Genomic DNA, 19034 nt, shown 5'->3' with positions numbered 1-19034 from the left:
AGATGCCACATGAAGAGGTCACTGGAGTGACCTCTTCTTGAGTACAAGTTTAATTCTCCAACCATCCACTTACCTATACAACAGCTAGCAGCACTAACATGCTGCTGACAGAAAGGAGAGAAATCATTGTGGACTTTGTGAGTCATTCCTGCATCAGGCCAGCATGAATAAATTCTAAATGTTTCCTGGGGAAATTATCCTTTCACAGTTAAGAAACCAGGAATATTCCCAGAAGCACCTGTTTCCTTTGATTAGTTGTTGTCACCAATCCAGTTCAATCAGTTGAACAGCCATATTACTGAATCAGTCTATCTACATAAAGAGATGATACTTCTTATAAAATCTCCAAAATCAAAAGCTAACGAAGACCTTTAGCCAAGCTATTTGATACCACAAATGATAACAGTGATCTGAGAGCAGCATCAGTGAGATGAGGAAAACAAAGACATTGCAAAAGAGGACTTAATGCAGTGTGAAATCTTAAAATACAATACTTACAAGGTTCTTCCTGAGAGGCTTGATTATAAGAATGCTCTATAAATATTTAGCTCTAACTGTTTAACAACAAGAACAAAACAGTGTTGCTAACCATCTAACCTTCTCAAGATTTGCACCGGTTATGAAATGTGTATCCTAAATAACTACTTTTTAGTGATTTTATTTCATTTAACCTTGTCCTTAGACATATCTGATATAAACTGACATGCTGCTTTAATTGCAGGATGCTCTGAAAGTTCACTAAAGACATTTTTCAAGCACAGAGAATCGCAGGACAAAATTCCATTAGTGACCTTTTAGTATTACAAGCACCATTTCCAGATGGGCAGTCAAAGCCAGAGACACATTTAGAACAGTAATGTGTACAAGGTCAAAATAACTTAAACAAATTAAGAATGTGGAGCAAGATTTACCACCATTTTGCCCAAAGTCTTGCCACTTTGAGGTATTCTCTTCTCAAAGCACTGTGGTATAGAAATGGTAATGTATTTGTGAAGTTTTTCCAGTAATGATTTTTCCTTGTTGTTTTTGCCATCTCTCCTACATGTATTAAGATGAAACAAAGCTAAGTCATCTTCTCAGCTATTTGTTCTCATACCAATGAAAGGCATGGCCCTTTTTCCTGAGGCTTAAAGAACTCATTTATTATGGGATCATATTCTCCAGTCTCCCTGGAAACCATTTAAAAATAGTCAATAGCTGTAATGGCCAGGTTAATCTCCTGGCTGTTAATTGCAATGTTTACTTGGAGCTTCAATATTCATGCATCACATGTATTTTTCAGCTTGATTTCTCCTCTCACACAGCCCCAGTGTATACATTTTAGGCATGCTCTAAAGAAAATACTACACTAATCTATGCAGGCAGCAGACAGAAGTTTTTAATTACTGTAGGAGGTTTTGTGTCATTATATGTGTAACAAATAAAATCAAACAAATCCTTACCTCAAAATTAAACTTCATTAATAGGAATTAAGCTTGTCTGAAAGTACTGCTTGACCATGTGGAACGCTTCCAGTAACAGGGTCTGTAATGCAAGATACAAACAGATTACTTTCTTGCAGTCCATTAATTCCTAGTTTAAAAGTACCTTCTATTAACACACTGGAAAGGAAGCAATTCAGAAAGCAGTAAGTTCGATTTTCTCTTTGGGAGTCAGCATTTGCATTGCCAAAAAGAACAGGTTTAAGTTCAAGAAAAAATTCAATCCAGGCTTCCAAATTACTCACAGTTAAAAGCTTATAATAAATGAACAAGACTTTTATACAGGTCTAGTCAAGAACAAACCACTTGCAGCACAAATCCAGGTATTAATATAAATTAAACAATCACATTGACCTCTCAAAGGTCTCTATTTTGAAATTAACTGTGCTTTTCTACAGTTACAGTCTCTGCATGGTAGAAAATGGTGACCCACAAGCCTCTCCAGGCAGTTTCCCTTCACAGTGAACCCCCTGCTGAGAGTATGATTGCAGAAAAGTAAAAATGGAATCAACAGTTTGTTTTTAAAAGATGACAGAAACTTCATTTCAAGGTTTTGGTTGTTTTGAGGAGGTGGACTTGTTGGTTGGGTGGGTTTAGGCTCTGTATTTTACACCTGGTTTTCTTGTTTTCCATAGGATTCTTGGGACCATTTCTTAGGCTTTAATTTAAACAAAAGCTAGTATAGGATACAGGTTTAATACTCAGCTCGTGAGGATGGGAAAATCAGTTTGAACACTGAAAAGACTGCAATTTCTCAATTCCTCCCCCAGCCCCCACAGTGCTGTGAAATAAACACCACCTTTCTGTCAAGTATTTCAAAGTTACAAGACTGATCGCTTTTTTCTGGCACATTAATATGTTTGGAGAAATAAAAGATGGCCAAGATCCTGCTGTTAGCTAAGGCCTGTGTATGTTCTGTGTGTGCAGACTAGTTATGGAAGGCTTTTATCCCACTTTTGGATCTCTTGGAGCACACTCTTACTGCAATCATAAAATACAGATCAAGTTCTCATCCCCAAAAGCCATCCAAATTTGAAACTAGTTTTTGTAACAATCTAGAAGACCAGGAAGTTAAAGAATAAACTTACACAAGTACAAGACTACATAGGAGGGAATGCCTCTGGAGAAAAGCCTACAGCAACAATAGAATTCCTGCACTTTTTAACCAACCAAAGTTGGCAAAAACATTTCCAATAGAATCAGTTCATCATAGGATGTTATTTCTTGTTGGTCGGAAAAGCTTTTTTTCCCATTTCAATGGGCTTCCAACCAATACCAGCTCTCTGCCAACACAACTATTAACTGCAGGTTAACAGATTTACTGCAGCCTAGAGTAAACACAGTTTGCATTAGGACAATCATTTTAGCATCTAATGGATCCATTAAAATCAGCATTGTAGTAGGTAGTTACTTTGAAATTTAGACCCTTAATCAACACTCATTAAACTTTTCAACACCTCCCAAGTCTCCAGTAATGCATAAAGAATGTACAATTAAATTTAATGAAAAGGCGTGCCGCCAGCCTGCACCTTGTGGATTTTCTGCTAAAATCTAAGGTCAGGATAAAAGCAAATTCAGTGTACAGAATGTCAGCATATCTAATGTATGCCCTTGGGCAGCCATACCAGTGTGTAAGGGATTTATCCATCATGCAAGTATATGTATTACAGTAACATGCCAAAATCCTGTTCAGTACAGCCCATAAATTCATCAGCTACCTTATTTTCTGCAAGCCACTACTCACTGCTTCATACTTGCACATGTTTTAACTTTTTGAGATTTGTTTCAGGTGCAATTGTGAAGTATTTGAATTCACAACTCAAACTGAATTGATACAATTGTGAAGTATTCACAATTTGCTATTGTGAAGTATTCACTTGCGACATTGATACCTTTCTTCCTTTTCAGTCCTTTGCTAACAACCACACCAGAAACCGTTTCGAATCCCCAAATTCTGAGAACACCAAGTACTGCTGGAGCAGGAAGCATCTTCACCTCTACTCAGAGCTTTCATCAGTTGAGGCTGACACTTACCAGGCTTGTATCAAAAATAAATGTCTGAAAAACATACCACATTCTAGGGGACAAAACCCTGATGTAGCAGAGAATGAAGTGACCATCCCAGTATTGTTTCCTTCTAGTTACACCCGACAAAGGCCCCCAAATAAGTTTTCCAATTCAACACACGTTATTCATTTACCATCACTATGATTTAAATGAGTGGGAAGCTGCTCTGAAATCTGCTGTTGATGCAGTTCTGTAACAGAGCTATTGCTTAAAAAAAACAAATAAAAAACAAAATCAGCTTGGTTTCAAACTGTAAACCAAATATGGTGAAATAGAAATTATTTTTTCTGTAGCGTATCAGGAGGGTCTATCTACTCATATTAATCAGAAATGTGACTGGAAATGATGCATGCGAGGGAACAGCTCTCTTAACATTTTACATCAAGGAATGCAACAGAACAATGCATTTGCATACATCACCAGAGCAACCCAATAAGTAGAATACTAAGTTTCAAAATTCAGACTTCCTTTAAAACAGTAAATTTTCAGTTATATGAGTATTTAACAGTGGAAAAATTAACATATCCTGTGGATTCAGGGAAAAACAAAACCTTATTATACTATGTTACGTTTTAAGACTACCTTGAACAAATGTAACTGTGGAAAGAATGATCCTTCTTCAAGTGGGTTAGTTACTGCTGAAGTAGCCATATATTTTTTTACTTACCAATTGGAGCTAAAAGAGAACCTAAAAACTGCTCATCACTGTTTGTCTGTTCTATTGTCCTCACTTCCTGGAATGCAGTCAGAGCTAGAACTCCACTGCCCTAAAGCTCAGCCAGCAAATCAGAGCCCTGAATCCTGGATTTGTTTACAGCATGAGCCTCCTTCCTAAGACCCTGAATGTATTGTAAAGTGGGAATAGTGAGTGCATAAAGCCCCTAATTCTGGAAGTTTACACAAAATTCAACAGGGCTTTCTGCAAATTTGGAGTATTTTTTAGCATAAGCATCCTCCGCCTTTTCCTTTTTTTCTTCTTAGCTGCAGCTACATTTCTCTGAAGTGGTTTTGGTACAAATGCTAGTGGTGTTTTGGGGTTTTTCACCCCCTTACTGTTGTTAGACAAGCATTGCTGTAAAAAAAGGCAAAGTTATTCAATTATGAGACTAAAGCCACCATTATTCCTGCAGCCAGGTTGCAACTACTGATTTTTTCAGTTTTAGGCATGGCACCACCTGAAAACCAGAAAGCTTTTCTAGCTGCAGGAGGCCAACAAAGAGCACTGCATATAAACCCAGAAATTCTGCATTTAGTTCTATCACATCTAACTTGCTCAACCATACAAAACAGCTGCATGCTTTATTAGTATCCTTACTATTTGAGAAGGATTAAAAAGGCAACAAAGGGGGGGAAATGACCAATAAGCATCATTTACCCCACAATGGCTACTGCGGGTAAATCAGTTTTTCATAGAATGAAATGAAACACCAAATTTAACAATTTTAATTAACTTTTGGGGTTTTGGTTGTTTTATTTTTTACCCAGCAAAGTATTACAGGAGACATCCACGATAGCAAGAAATCCGTTTAAGAAGATACTCATTATCATCTCTTGCCGTTCCAACACACTAGACACATAAAACCTAGCATTAATACTTTAAGTTTGAGAAACTTCTTCTATCAGATGTTAATATAGATTGTCCCACTCTCCCTAGCTTAGAGGCCACTAAGGTTGTCTCCACTCCAAGCCTTCCAACACTTCGGGGTCTTTTTGCCTGACATCTTTGACTTCAACAAGATTAACTACTCAAAATAACCCATCAAACCTGTTCTTTACAGATAGTTACCAGCAACATACACAACATAATCTACTGCTGTGTCAGATACTTCATAAGTGATCAGAATTCACCTGCTGAACAAGGTATTCAGCATGTAGGCAAATTTGACTACCCCCCAGGTGAAACTATACTCTCAAATACAATTCTCCCCTTAAACTTCACAACTTTAAACGAATAATGTTTAGTTCCTAGTGTATGAAAATGGTGCTTCATTGTGAGCCTAAGCATTCAAGCTAGACCTTTTTCCTCTGTACCTGACAGATGGCAGCAGCTCAGCCCTACAGCGGTCTGCCAAAACTCAGCTTTCAACCTCTAAGGAGGGCTGCTTCACCCTGTTAGATCTTAACAACTGTTTTGCAGCTTTTCTTTGCCAATCTTTACGGCATCCTGCACATACGTGATGGTAGTTTTGAGGAGGTCTGAAAAGGCACAGCAGGTAAATTCTGCAACACAAGAGAAAAACATGGCATTAATTTTTTTCTCTGACTGTTATTAACTCCTGTGTTTTCATTAGTCTGAAATTTTGGCCAGGCAAATACTACTTTGCTCCTGTCCAGGGCTCTTCAAGAGCAGTAGAATGTTTTCTGTAATGGAGAGTTCTTACTGAAACTTTATTCTAAACTCTTCTTCTATATTATCACATTATTGTATCACCCCTGACAAATGAATCTGCTAATCACTTAATATTTTGAGCTTCCTCTCTTAAGCTACAAAAAAAGGTTCCAATTTTGTTGTCGAGTAGAAAGACAAAATCCTGTTTCATGTAAATTGTTATTCCTTTTAAGGTAGGCAAAGAAAGTTAACTAAAAGTTAAATCGTAACTTCTTTCAGTTTTTACTACTGTTATTACTACTATAGAAATAGCTGTAGCAAACACCATATTCAGTCATGCTTGGTAAATTCTTTGAAACATGCCTGCCCAGAACAATATGTAATCCTGGCATAAAATGGCAATGCATTTCCTTTGATGACAGAAAGTAAGTTTGACTGATTCACAGGAGGGATCTGAAGCCCAAGACAGTTATGCTTTACTGCCCCTCTAAGAAACCACGGACTAGAAAGGTGCCACCTGTCAAATACACTTACTCTTCTGTCATGATGTGAATGACAATCACCCCCTGAGTATTACTACAGGAAGTGTCCAGAGAATGACAAATATAAACTGCTATTAAGTATGCCAGACTTGCAATGTCTGCAAGGAGTTAACTACAGCCATCATCAATGGTTCTTCATTTATAATAAAATCTCTGGGTCTAGATTTGAGCAGAGAATATAGTCCTTTTAAAAGAGAGCTAAACACATAATTTTCCATCATGTGATACAATACATAGTAATTGAAAATGACAAGTAATGATGCGAAATAACAGGTATTCAAAAATTAGTACATGACACTTTCCTCAGCAGGGTACCATTCACACTAACTGTAATTTCTGGACCTTTTACAATTTTGTAATCTACACTAGCATTACCCTTTATTTCCAACCAGACAATCTGTAAACAGTTTAACAAATGTAAACAAGACATTAAGCCTACTCTTCATGAGAACAGAAACTGTCTTAGAACAGTTGCAGTGCTCCACTGCATAATAACACCTGAGCAGTGAACACAACTCCATAGTATCACAAAAGAATTCCTCAGCATAAGGCCCATCTTCCCTTGCTATGATGCTATACACTCATAATACCCAAATACATACTTGCACTCAGGTCAGAATTAATCTGATTTCTCATCTATTTATGTGACATACATTACAGCATCAATAATTTAGCTGTCCATTGCAAAGATTCACTGTTTCAGTGGAAGCTAGTAAACCTCAGCAGTTCTATGGCAACATAAATAAACAACAGCATATTTGCATGACCTTTATGAAAAAGTGTGAATTCAGCTGTCATTACCAAATACCATTAAAAACATAAAAAAAAGGAACTTCTACTTTTACTTTAAGTCACTCAGGACTCAAGCACTTTTCCTAAACAGGCTTCTTTTTCACTGCATGTTCACATTTTCTTTCAAGCTATTAATCCAAGAAAGGTGTATCAATAGAACACTGCCCTGCTCCTGATCCCTAGTCAAGCATATTCAACCTTCAGTTTCACCAGGGAAAAAAAAAAACCAAAACCCCACCACAATAAGGGTGGGCTTGCAGTTGGATCAAAACAGAATTTACAGCATAATGCAATTCAGAAAAATATCTGAAGTCTTTGGCAATTACACTGACTGCCCATCACAACGCTTACCATTTCTGTTTCTTCTTAAAGAAAAGACATTACCATTCTAAACAGCTTGCCTATGTGCTTGGTAGACTTTAACCCCAGATCCTGATCTTAACATTTAAAATCCCCACAAGAATGGTAACAAAGGTGGCTGGTTCCACGTACTGACAGTTAAGCTAACTGGAACAAAAGATTATTGCATTGCCAATATTAATTTCAGTATCACTTTTGTAAGATACTACAAGGTTATAACCAAATTATGAGGTTCTCTAATGCGAACACTTCCATCTTGAATGATGACATGAAATTCATATACATTTTAGCTAAACATCTGCAAATAAAGTCATTAGCAATGAGAGTGTTAGTTTTAGGGGTTGCAATTCCCCTAGGAAAAAGGTGTGTGTATCAGCTGAATAAGCAATAAAAGTAACTTTTCAATGGACAGGTAAAAGAGAAAAAATACAAGAAAAACACCACAAGATTTTTGTTGTTGGCACAATTTCTTCACAATATGTTACCAGTACAGGACACCTGCCATTCTAATGGTGTAATTCTCAAGCTGTCTATATTTAGCATAAAATTTGCCAGCTAAATCTGTTCACAGCAGAACTACAGCCCATTTACACTGTGGTAGACAAAGCAGACAATTTACTTCTGTGGCATGACTAACAGGAAGTGTGCCAGCTTCCCAAATATATTCCTCGAAAGCTGGGCTGCTCTATATTTGCACCCAAAGGGTCAGTATAGTGACGGTACAGACTCCAGATACAAAGTGTTAAAAATCCACTTTCAACGGCAATATAACTTGGATTTTTACTTTTTATAGCATCTTCACTGTTTTACCAGACTGAAGAAATGTTCTTTTAAGGAGCAGTGGTTTATAAAATTTCCTTCTCTTCAGACCTGACAGTAACAAACGCACCAAAACACAAATATACTGATTATCTGAGGTTCACCTTAGCACATATTTTTACTGTGTTTGGAAAGAGAAATTGTTTTGAACTCAAACCAGAATGATACAAACTCAACAAAACCAATGTGTATTTTCATTATTATGCCAACAAACCTTAGAGGTACCATCTTGTCCAGTCTGTGTGCATTACAGCAAATCCTAGACCTTCTCAGAATGAAAGCTGGTTATCAAAGAAAATGCAACTGCATTGAAATGCAAAGATAAATGATTCAGGGCTGACACTATTACAATACACACACACTCTATGTGCCTATATGATATTACTTCCGATATGCAAACACACACAGAGCTTCTTACAGAGCTTGTAACAGCTTTAGCTATATCTTCACACTACACCCCACCACCACAGGCTCAGCAGACCCAGCATCTCCAACACAGTCAAGGCTAGAAGTTTCCAACAGGAGGAAGTCTATTGCACCTGAGGCAAATCAGCCTGAAAAACCCAGTCAGCAGTTAGGAAAAGACACAACTCTAGAACACCTTGCTTAAGTCCCACAGAGAACATGGAGAACATCCAGAGAAACCTTCCTGGGGTATTTCAGTCTTTAAAGTAGTCACCAGAAAGTGCACCTACTGTTTCTCCTATTTCAAAACAAAAGTTTCAAGTTGGTTTTGCCAATGATTGTAACTTCTTACTTTGAAAAGCTCATATTATAAAACAGAGAGTTAAAAGTCTCACTGTATTTTGCATCATAATGCAGTGTAAGAATACTCCTATTTATATTCACATGACAGGTATTTCCAGAAAAAAAGTCAGACACAACTTTGATTCTTACTAGAATACTGTATTCATGTAAATATGTTGTGCTTAGGAAATTTCACAGTTAAAATTCCACAAACATCATTTTAGCTATCACTCAGCTGTTAAACGGCATGTATTTCTGAAGAGCCAGTAGTACACAGACCTATGCCGCTAGATTGAGAGTGCTGAAGGAGGGAAGAGCATGGATTCAAACACAGTGCTGGATTTTGCAGAACTGCAAAAAATTTAGCAAGATATACCAAGCTGCTAACAAAATCCACAGACGTGCTCTAATTCAAGTCATGACACCAAAATTGGTTCATTTTAATTTCTCTATTCCATTCTTGCACTCCATAAAGCTATTCTTAAAATCTCAGTTCCTTCATAGAAAATAAAACCTAACACAGCATGCCTGATCTTCAGACTTCAGACAGCTTGAGATACAATTTTCCTCCTCAAAAAAATAGGTATCCTGGGCTGCATCAAAACAAGCGTGACCAGCAGGTCGAAGGAGGTGATCCTGCCCCTCTACTCTGCTCTTGTGAGACCTCACCTGGAGTATTGTGTGCAGTTCTGGTGTCCTCAACATAAAAAGGACATGGAACTGCTGGAACAAGTCCAGAGGAGGCCATGAGGATGATCAGGGGACTGGAGCACCTCCCGTATGAAGACAGGCTGAGGAAGTTGGGGCTGTTCAGCCTGGAGAAGAGAAGGCTGCGTGGAGACCTCAGAGCAGCCTTCCAGTATCTGAAGGGGGCCTATAGGGATGCTGGGGAGGGTCTCTTTGTCAGGGACTGTAGTGACAGGACAAGGGGTAACGGGTTAAAACTTAAACAGGGGGGGTTTAGATTGGATATAAGGAAGAAATTCTTTCCTGTTAGGGTGGTGACGCACTGGAATGGGTTGCCCAGGGAAGCTGTGAATGCTCTATCCCTCGTGGTGTTCAAGGCCAGGTTGGGCAAAGCCTTGTGTGGGATGGTTTAGTGTGAGGTTTCACTGCCCATGGCAGGGGGGTTGGAACTGGATGACCTTAAGGTCCTTTCCAACCCTAACTTTTCTATGATTCTATACTTATCGCAGTGAAAGGTCATTACTGTATAAAAACATCTTGAAATTATTCTTAACATTTGCTTTCAAACTACAGAAATTAAAAGTGTCTTCTGACAGACCACACAAGCAGAGGGCTGTCCAGGGCAATCAGGTGTCAAAATGCAGTTCTGGAACCAAGTTACAACTTTCTCAGGATGTTTACCATTAGAACTCTATAACTTAGAGTATGACATTTTAACACCAATTGTTTGGTGTTACATAATTTATATTTTTATAATAATTTAATAATTGTTTTACCTACTTAAAAGTCTTGGAATTTAAATTATTTCCCTCATTGAAAGAGTTTGATTTTCAAAATTCAGTGGTAAATACAGTTGTCTTGCTATTTCTCCCAACAAAAAGCCTTTGGAAGCAGCATTATCTACTTGCGGAGATCAAGCTACCCGAAATAATTAAGCGGCACACTATGATATCGTTTACTGTCCAAGTTTCACATCACTTCAGAATTGGTAAAGCTAATATCTCAGGAAGTCCCCACACTTTTATCTGCTACACAAACTATACAGGTGTTCCCTATCTCAGTATTCTAGGTCTTTTCCCTCTACATTTGTCTAACCACATACAGAAATGAAGCTCAAATTTTCACCCACAGGGAATAATTTCCTTAAATTAATTTTCAAGCACATAATGTTTATTCATCTCACTAGAATAAATTTGGTTTATTCTGCTACCACCTCAGTAATGAAAAAAGTAAATCCAAACCCACTTTCTGGAAACAGGAAGTGTTAATTCAACCACTGTGCATGCTGACAAAGACTCCAAATGGTGATAATGAGCAGCTGTGGCCCATGGACATCTTCCATCAGTGTCTCTCCATTCCATCCCTTGGGATTGTAGAATTTAAGATCAAAACCAGCTAGCATTAAAAATTACTCAGAGTGAATGTGGTTGTCTAGAACTAAAGCACTTTCTGACCCACCAACACTGTTCTAGCTGAAAGTGAGCCCAATGTCATCAGCAACTGTTCTAGATCTCTCTAGAGGAAGAAACAAACTCCTCAGAGCAGATTATAATTAATAAAGTTTCTTAAGAATTTCTAAGACAGTCCTTTTTCAGTTTCTTATATGCTTAAAGCTCATCTTCCCAGCACAATGACTTGGTAGCAAGCTTCCTATACAGTATTTCAACCTTGGCAATTTAGGATTTTTAGATTACTTTCAATGCACTTCCCTCTCCAAATAACAAATACAAGTGAGTGAAGCTGCACCGAACAGATTAAGCAGATGAGCAACTACCTCTTGCAGGAAGGAGTTGTTTTCTTGTGGTAAGTGTAATGTGGTTGGGTAAGGGGCTGGGGGGGAAGAAGGAATGTGAAGGCAGGTTTAATCACCAGAGTTCCTGGGTGATTTAGAATTTAGTCATTCTACAGCGTGCACCACATAGTTGTACACTACACCAGACATGCATAAAGCATTTCTCTTTCAGCCTGATTTGTCTTAGAGGACATTAAGTTAATATTTCAGAAAAACAAAAACCAAACCAAAACCAGCACATCTTTAACAATGCAGCTGCCAAATAATTTCTTTCCAATTGAAATATGTTTTGAATTTCATAAGGCCTTTCCACAGACACAGGTCTTGCAGTCCCAAGCACTTCCTGACATTTTAATTGCTTCAACTCACCCAAAGAACAAAAATGATGCTTTGCAGTGCTCACAGACAGGTTGAACAGCACTGTGTCCTAAGGGAGAACAATGTCTGGAATGGCCATTTAAACAGGGGAAGAAGGAGAGACAACGTTGAAAAACACGTACATAAGAAATTCACACTGTTTGCACTCTTCATTGACACCAAACATATGAGAAGCTCAATCTCCTCCTCACTCCCCCCTCCCAGAAAAAGGAAATGTCTTCCCTTGACAGGATTAAGCTTTCCAAGCACGTGTTTCTGGACAGAGGCAGTGTCAGAGCAATGTAGGAGAACATGAAATAACCCTTTCCAAGATGCTTTCACTACTTGTAGCTATATGGTCTAAGATCAAAGTTGGTTTGTTTTTTTTTTTTTAATATAAATAATTTATATTTCTTCAACAAGGCAAGTAATGCTCCATCACACTTCTGCACTGAAATGGTCTTGAACCAAAACAGCATCCAACTGTGTGCATGGGTTGTCTAACCCCAAATACTATCCTTTTCACTCACTCCCCATACTGGAGCTGCTTCAACTTCCACTCTCCCAACCACACTGTGGTTCACCTTCGAAGTTAGGTCACATAACCCCCATATACCAACCCAGACTTCTATAATATATGCCTCAAGAAAACTAAACCAGATCATCCCAAGGCATTTTGCTGGAGAGAAAGCACTGTTTATTTTTGCTCTCAAATAAACTATCTCAATGCTGCAAAACCTTGAAGTACTCAATCTTAGTCATTCAGAGCTGGTTTCAGTTGTCTAACTTGTAGATACAGTGCTGCAGATACAATGCCCTTTACCTGCCACTCTGAATCACCACTGGCATAGTTGCCACTATACAGCTGTAGGGCTGCATGGCTTCAAAGATAAAGAAGGAAAAAGAAAACCAAAGAAAAAAAAAACCCACCAAAAAAAACCAAAACCAAAACCAACTAATAAAAAAAAAAACAAACCAAAAAAACCAAACCACTCCCACAAAACATAAACCACACAAGAAACAAAATCCCACATTTCAGCAACAAGCCAAGCTGTTTGTATGGAAGAGCAGACTGACTCCTAACACTTCAAACAACAGACACTCCAGAAAGATAAATTTTGACTGATGTTCCATTTGTTGTCCTGGAGTTAAAGCCAACATAACCAAGTAAATAAGGGAGTGTTTCTATCTGGTCTTTTTGAAACAGGTCACTGTGACACCAGTCTGCACAGAACTAATGTTTTAGGAGTTAAAATACAGCTTCCTCAGCTCCAGCATGCATATAGCATTTCACTATTTTCAGAATATCATAGAGTTGATATCCAAAGTTAATTCCAAAGGGTTTTTTTTATATGCTGTCTGCCCAAGGGACTGATTCCACTGCATTCAAAAAGCACATCTTTAGTGTTTATTGCTTCCAGATTTTGAAAGCTGAAATTACTGTTATAACTCAGCTGAGTTGCCTTAACAGCTCTGCTAAAGCCTCTCAGGTTTTCAGCCCCAGACTCTCACTTCAGAATTAACACATTTCCGGCTTATTAATTCACCAGCATACAAAGCTCATATTTAAGTTTTAGGCAGAACAATAGCTTTAACAAAGAAGATGAACAGAACCCAAAACTTACATTGCAGACTACTGAAACACACACAAAGTATTTGGGAGCCTGAGTTACTGCATATAATACTAATCTTTTTGCCATTCTCTGCCAAAAAATCTGAAGCCTCACACTCAGAATTTGTACTAAAATCAAAATTTGAAAATCATGACCTGTGTCCAGTTCTGCACTTTGTGGTTTAACTGGATTAAGCTAGCCACATAGGTGACAACTGACCTCACTGTCTCAGGTACAGGAATTATGTCATATTACATAAGCAACAGCTAACACAGGAATACTAATGCTAATGATAAAGTTGATGTGTAACAGTCAGAGTTGAAGGTCTAGAACAGCCCAGCTACCAGCTTAACCCTAGTGATAACAGAACAGACACTAATGGCATGTGCAAAAAGCCTGAAACTTTTGCCCAGTTTTTGCTCTCAGAAGTTGCAGACCTTAAAATACAAGAGTCTAGTAAGAATACAACTGACTGTGAAATGCAATAACTAAAATATCTGCTTAGGAACATTAATCCAGGGCATAAACCACAGGAATGTAAAAACCACCATGAAGTAAATCGTTATCACAAAGCTATGCATAAGCCATTTGGGTGAAGAGAGGAAGTGAGCATGTCCATGAAAACTGGTGATATAATGTACCTGGATTTGGTAGGTAGCATTTAGCAGGTCAATAGGCCAAGTGACACTGTCAGAATTCAACTTCCACCTTTATTGCTCTGTTACTAAATCTATGTTTCAATTACATGGATTTTATTACGGAAAGATTTTAAGTGCTCCTCACAATGCTTTGAAGTGACAGAATCCTCTCATGTCATAGATTCAGAAACAAAGCTCCTTACTTGTGTGAAAATTCAGAACAGCCCAACACAGGGATACAGTGCTTACAACCTGAGAAGCTAGCAGCAATTCTGAGCTATTACTGAGCCTCGTATTAGATATTAATTATCTACCAGGTGAACCACAGTTAACAAGGCCACATTTAAAGAGCATGCAAGCTTTTTAGAGCTACTACCTTGAAAGAAGGTACGTCAAGAAGAGACATAAGCACTTCTAGAAATCAATCACCTTTTATCAATTCAGGCCAAGAGGAAAGCAACTGCAAAATATCCTTTAACATCAAATTTTAGTTTGAGATAAATCAGAACTGTTTGCTGGATTTAATTTCACTCCAGCTGCTCTCATGAATGATTAACACTCAAGACTCCTACAACTATGTGCTATTGGCTCCTTGGACAGCACTTCACTGTACAAACAGATGTACAGCAAGTTTTTTGGAAGCAATTCTAGCCAAGAACATCCAAGCCAAACCCTCTTTCTGCACTGGCATGGGGAGCAGCATGTAGGAAGAAACACACTTGTGGTTGACATATTTACCACTTGGCACGTGGCCTGAACTTGCAACTGGCATTTAGGAGAGGCAACTTTTTTCTTGGAGGGAAAGCAATAGGGGACTCATCAGCCAGAGGGCATGGAAGATGTCAGATCGAGTCATACTTGGAAGTACCATTCTAGGATTAAACAGAAGACTAATTGCAGTATAACCTTAGCATAGCTTAATGAAATACACACAACAGGCAGAAAACCAAAGTTTTATCAATGGAAAATAATCACTTCCAGGATATCAAATTCTTCTGAAACATTTCTGAATTGCTGGTGTGAACATCTACATTTTTAGTACTATTATCCAAAATACCACTTTTTGGGCATATGTTCTTATCGTCTAAATAATGGCCTAGCCAAACTGAAGGAAAGGTAGAACATAATCTGACCCACCACTTGTGATGAAAAGGCAGACAAATCCCAAAACATAGACCACAAAATACCACCATACATGCATAGGCTTTCTCTTAGAAATGGAGGAGTTAACAGTCAACGAATCAAAACTCACCAATTCTTCCCCAGCATTCTGGGAAGACAATTACTTTCAAACCTCATGAACAACCGATAAGCAACAGACTCAACCAATACAGCTTTATATCATGTTCTCCATATGGTGGAATTACCAAATCTGACATCTGTTCACTATTTCTAGGTGTCCTCAGTCAGTGAAATCTAGTTTTCAGAATAGTCTTAGCAACATATAACTGTTGATCTGCATCGCTTCGAGACTACCTAATAAATAAGTTTGACTGCAAACAGCTTTATTCCAAATTATTTCCTTATTTGGTGGAAAACCAAACTTAAACATGTCCTTAGAGGAAAGTGACATCCTATTCCCTTCCTATTTGCTGCCTCATTGTGATTACATAATTTCTCACATCAGCCCACTATTTCTTATAAACACATAACTTTGCTAGAACTGTCCAGAAAAAGGCTTGACATCCAGGTCCATTTTGAGGATGTTAGTTTGCAACTGACATATAGAAGTGCATCTGCAATGAAGAAAACCTGAATTAAATGTGAAGTTTGCTGTCCAACCATCTGAAGTCATCAATGCTAGTGAAGTGCTCATATGGGCCTTATCTGCAAAATACAGTTTGCAAAATGCCTCCTCCTTTCTGGCAGTGTATCTCTCCTCAGTACAATGCGTAACATGTTCAGTCAGGAGAATCCTGCATCAAAACAGGTATGGCTTAAAATCCAAGCACAATGAAGCTAAGCCACCTCATTTTCTTACCTCTAGAATACAACACCAGTTCCAACATAGAAAGGTAATAGTTAAAATGTCAACAAAGAGCAGAGGCCAACACCAATGTTTCTTTCATTTTAGCATTTACGTATTACAAAATGCATGAATTCAACTGCAACTACTCAGGCTTTCTTAAGATATCATTTTTCCCCCATTCCACATTTTTTTTTGCTAGATAAAAGTGAACAGCTTAAAGTTAGCATGCAAAATTTCATGCAATAGCTACACAAAAATCCACACTGACCATGCATCTTGCCAGTAACATCCCATTAACACATTGCACTATGGAAGCTTCAGCACAATTTCAACCATTTCTGCCACCAAATGGAATAGATTTCTTTTAATCTATATCCAGTAGCACTACACAGCAAATACATCAGCCACCTACAAATACTTCAACTGACACCTTGTCACTTACATATTTGTGTAACTCCTGCAAACTAAACATTACCATTTAGCTTAAACTGATTTGCTTCATATTAACTTTATTATACCAACACCTATGCACCTAAGAATATCTCAGGAGAGCACACAAATAAATTAAACTTCAATTACACTATTGCATGAAAACTCTGTTTACTTGGTGTAGCTATAAAAATATCCAAGTCCTCCTTCATTGTAAAAATTAATTTCTGAATGTTGAACTCCTGGGCTATGCTGTAAGGGTATATTTAGCTGCTGCACTACAGCTCTCATCTCAAATTACACTACTATTTAAGTCTAAAAAGCAATGCATGTGCTCATGAGAACTGTTAAGAGTAAACATGCAAGTCCTAATAGGAAGTTTGTGTGAACTAGGTTAAGCCATATAGAGATATAAAATTTAGGAATTACATGGCAGAACTTAGACATCTCCTATGTCACACTTTTTAGCTCTCAAAGGTGCCTGTAATAATTCCTCTGTTTAAGATGGGAAGAGATTAACTGGCTTTTCCCTGTTAGCTGAGAACAGCCTTTCCAAGCCAGACTGAGATAGAAATAGGGACACCATACACTCAACAACTCCCAGATCACAGCTTAGCCCTATGCTTCGCAAGCCGTTTACCTTTCAAAGGGCAACAGTCCGCACAAGCCATAGAAGGAACAGAACTGAATATTCCTTTTGTGTGCCCAAACTAAGAAATCTTTCAAAGTGTAACACAGCCACTCAATAGATCAAGACTGGTTTAGCTGCCTCTGTTCTCTGGATATGGAGAGGCACACGAGTGCCCTTTGCAAAGCAAATATACAGCCTTTAAAAAAGGCCAGTAATGAACATGTAACCTTGAAGGCTAAATAGTAGAAAACAGCAGGCTGAAGGGAAATGACATAGGAAAAAGATAGGCAGCAATTCCTCCTTCATATAGCGCTTTTCAAAAGACTGTCTGTGGCACCTAGATTTGGTGATAAGCAGCTTGAGAACCATAGCTCCACCAAAGGAGGCCAAATACCTAGCAAACCAAAATTTGTGGCTGTCCAAGCAATTGTCTTATACAAGTCAATCCACCACAGAGCTACAGCTTTTGCTGAATTATCACCAGAGGTCCAGTCCAGTTCTTTAACATTACAGAAGTCACCAATTTGCTGAGAAAGCTCAGATTCTGGGTTGTACCAACTTCATTTTGATGCAACGGGAACAAACACAGCCACTCACTAGTAGCTATGTTTTAGATCCCAACAGAAAAAATGACCAAAACCACATGCATGACACCTTCAGTTCCTACCAAGTCCTCCAACAAAAGACTTTGGAATTGCTTCACATAAGCGGAAGGTCCACAGAGCATGAGTATGAAGCTTGAAATCATTTCAGGTAATACACATGACACTTAGGTACAATACTCAGTAAGATAGCATGTGTCAAGACAAAAGCAGAAAGTGAAATTAAAACAAGATTAAAGATAAAGCAGGTGAAAATACCTAACAGAACTAAGAAAACATCAGAAAATTGCCATAATAATGATAATGAAGATGACTGAAAAGCCAAATGCTCAGACTGCCAAGTTTCACTAAAGTCCAAGATCAATTTCAAAGCCATATACACAGATTGTTTTCCTTTGAGAAGACTGCACAGAGAAATCTAAGGAGGGGGCAGAAGCAGAGAGGTAGACAACTCTGAAATAACGGAATAACAGGAAAAAGAACTCCATTAAAAGTGGACAGATGCAAAAGAAGTGTCAAGCCTTCCCACTTGGAAGTATACAAAGAACTAAGATTCAGAGAATGTGAATCAGTATGCACATGGTTTAGTTACAATGCATACCAGTTATTACATGATTTCGCTGTGATTTTATTTTTAAAGAAGAACAATGACTTAGCTTTAACTTCAGGACAAATATTTCCAGGCCTAGTCCAAGGGGGTTTTTCCCTACTTCCAGAAAAGGGAGAACTCCACTGATTCATCTTTTTAACAGTCTGCACCATTTCTTACATTCCCTCAAATATGAATTAACATGACTTTCTAGAACACAGTAATACTATTGAAGTTCTCTTCATTATGCTGTATAAACTGGCTCTGCTTCTCAGAGTGCAATTTACTACAACACTGAGCAGTTTCCACAAAGTTTCAATATGCCTCCCAAAAAGAGCTCTTAGAATCATCTTTGACCTATAGATCTCCTCTTACCGCACTTCGTCAGGATAATTCATACAAAACATTAAACCCAAAGCTGCACATTTTGTAGTCACAACATCCAGTCAACTGTACTTGCACCAAACTATGCTTGTCAGCAGTACACAAATCCAAAACCTGAGGCTGTAGGAAGTTTTTTAATACGTTGAATGACAAAATACTGGCAAACTTCCTGGAATTGAATCTGAACAGAAGTCAAGGACACTTCG

General features: G+C 38.1%; 1 protein-coding gene across 1 annotated transcript in view; it reads right to left on the bottom strand.

The window, feature by feature from the left end:
• TLN2 (talin 2) overlaps positions 1 to 18830 on the bottom strand; it is a 122075-nt gene extending 103245 nt beyond the window's left edge. The window contains exons 1-2 of the mRNA XM_065688114.1: positions 18820 to 18830; positions 1443 to 1524 (exon numbers count right to left, since the gene is read on the bottom strand). The gene's annotated coding sequence lies outside the window, so the exon portion shown is untranslated. The remainder of the gene's footprint in view (positions 1 to 1442; positions 1525 to 18819) is intronic.
• Positions 18831 to 19034: the final 204 nt, after the last annotated feature.

The sequence above is a fragment of the Lathamus discolor genome, chromosome 8 (assembly GCF_037157495.1).
Source record: "Lathamus discolor isolate bLatDis1 chromosome 8, bLatDis1.hap1, whole genome shotgun sequence".
Classification (NCBI taxonomy): Eukaryota; Metazoa; Chordata; class Aves; order Psittaciformes; family Psittacidae; genus Lathamus; species Lathamus discolor.
This window is presented reverse-complemented; position numbering and strand designations above follow the sequence as displayed.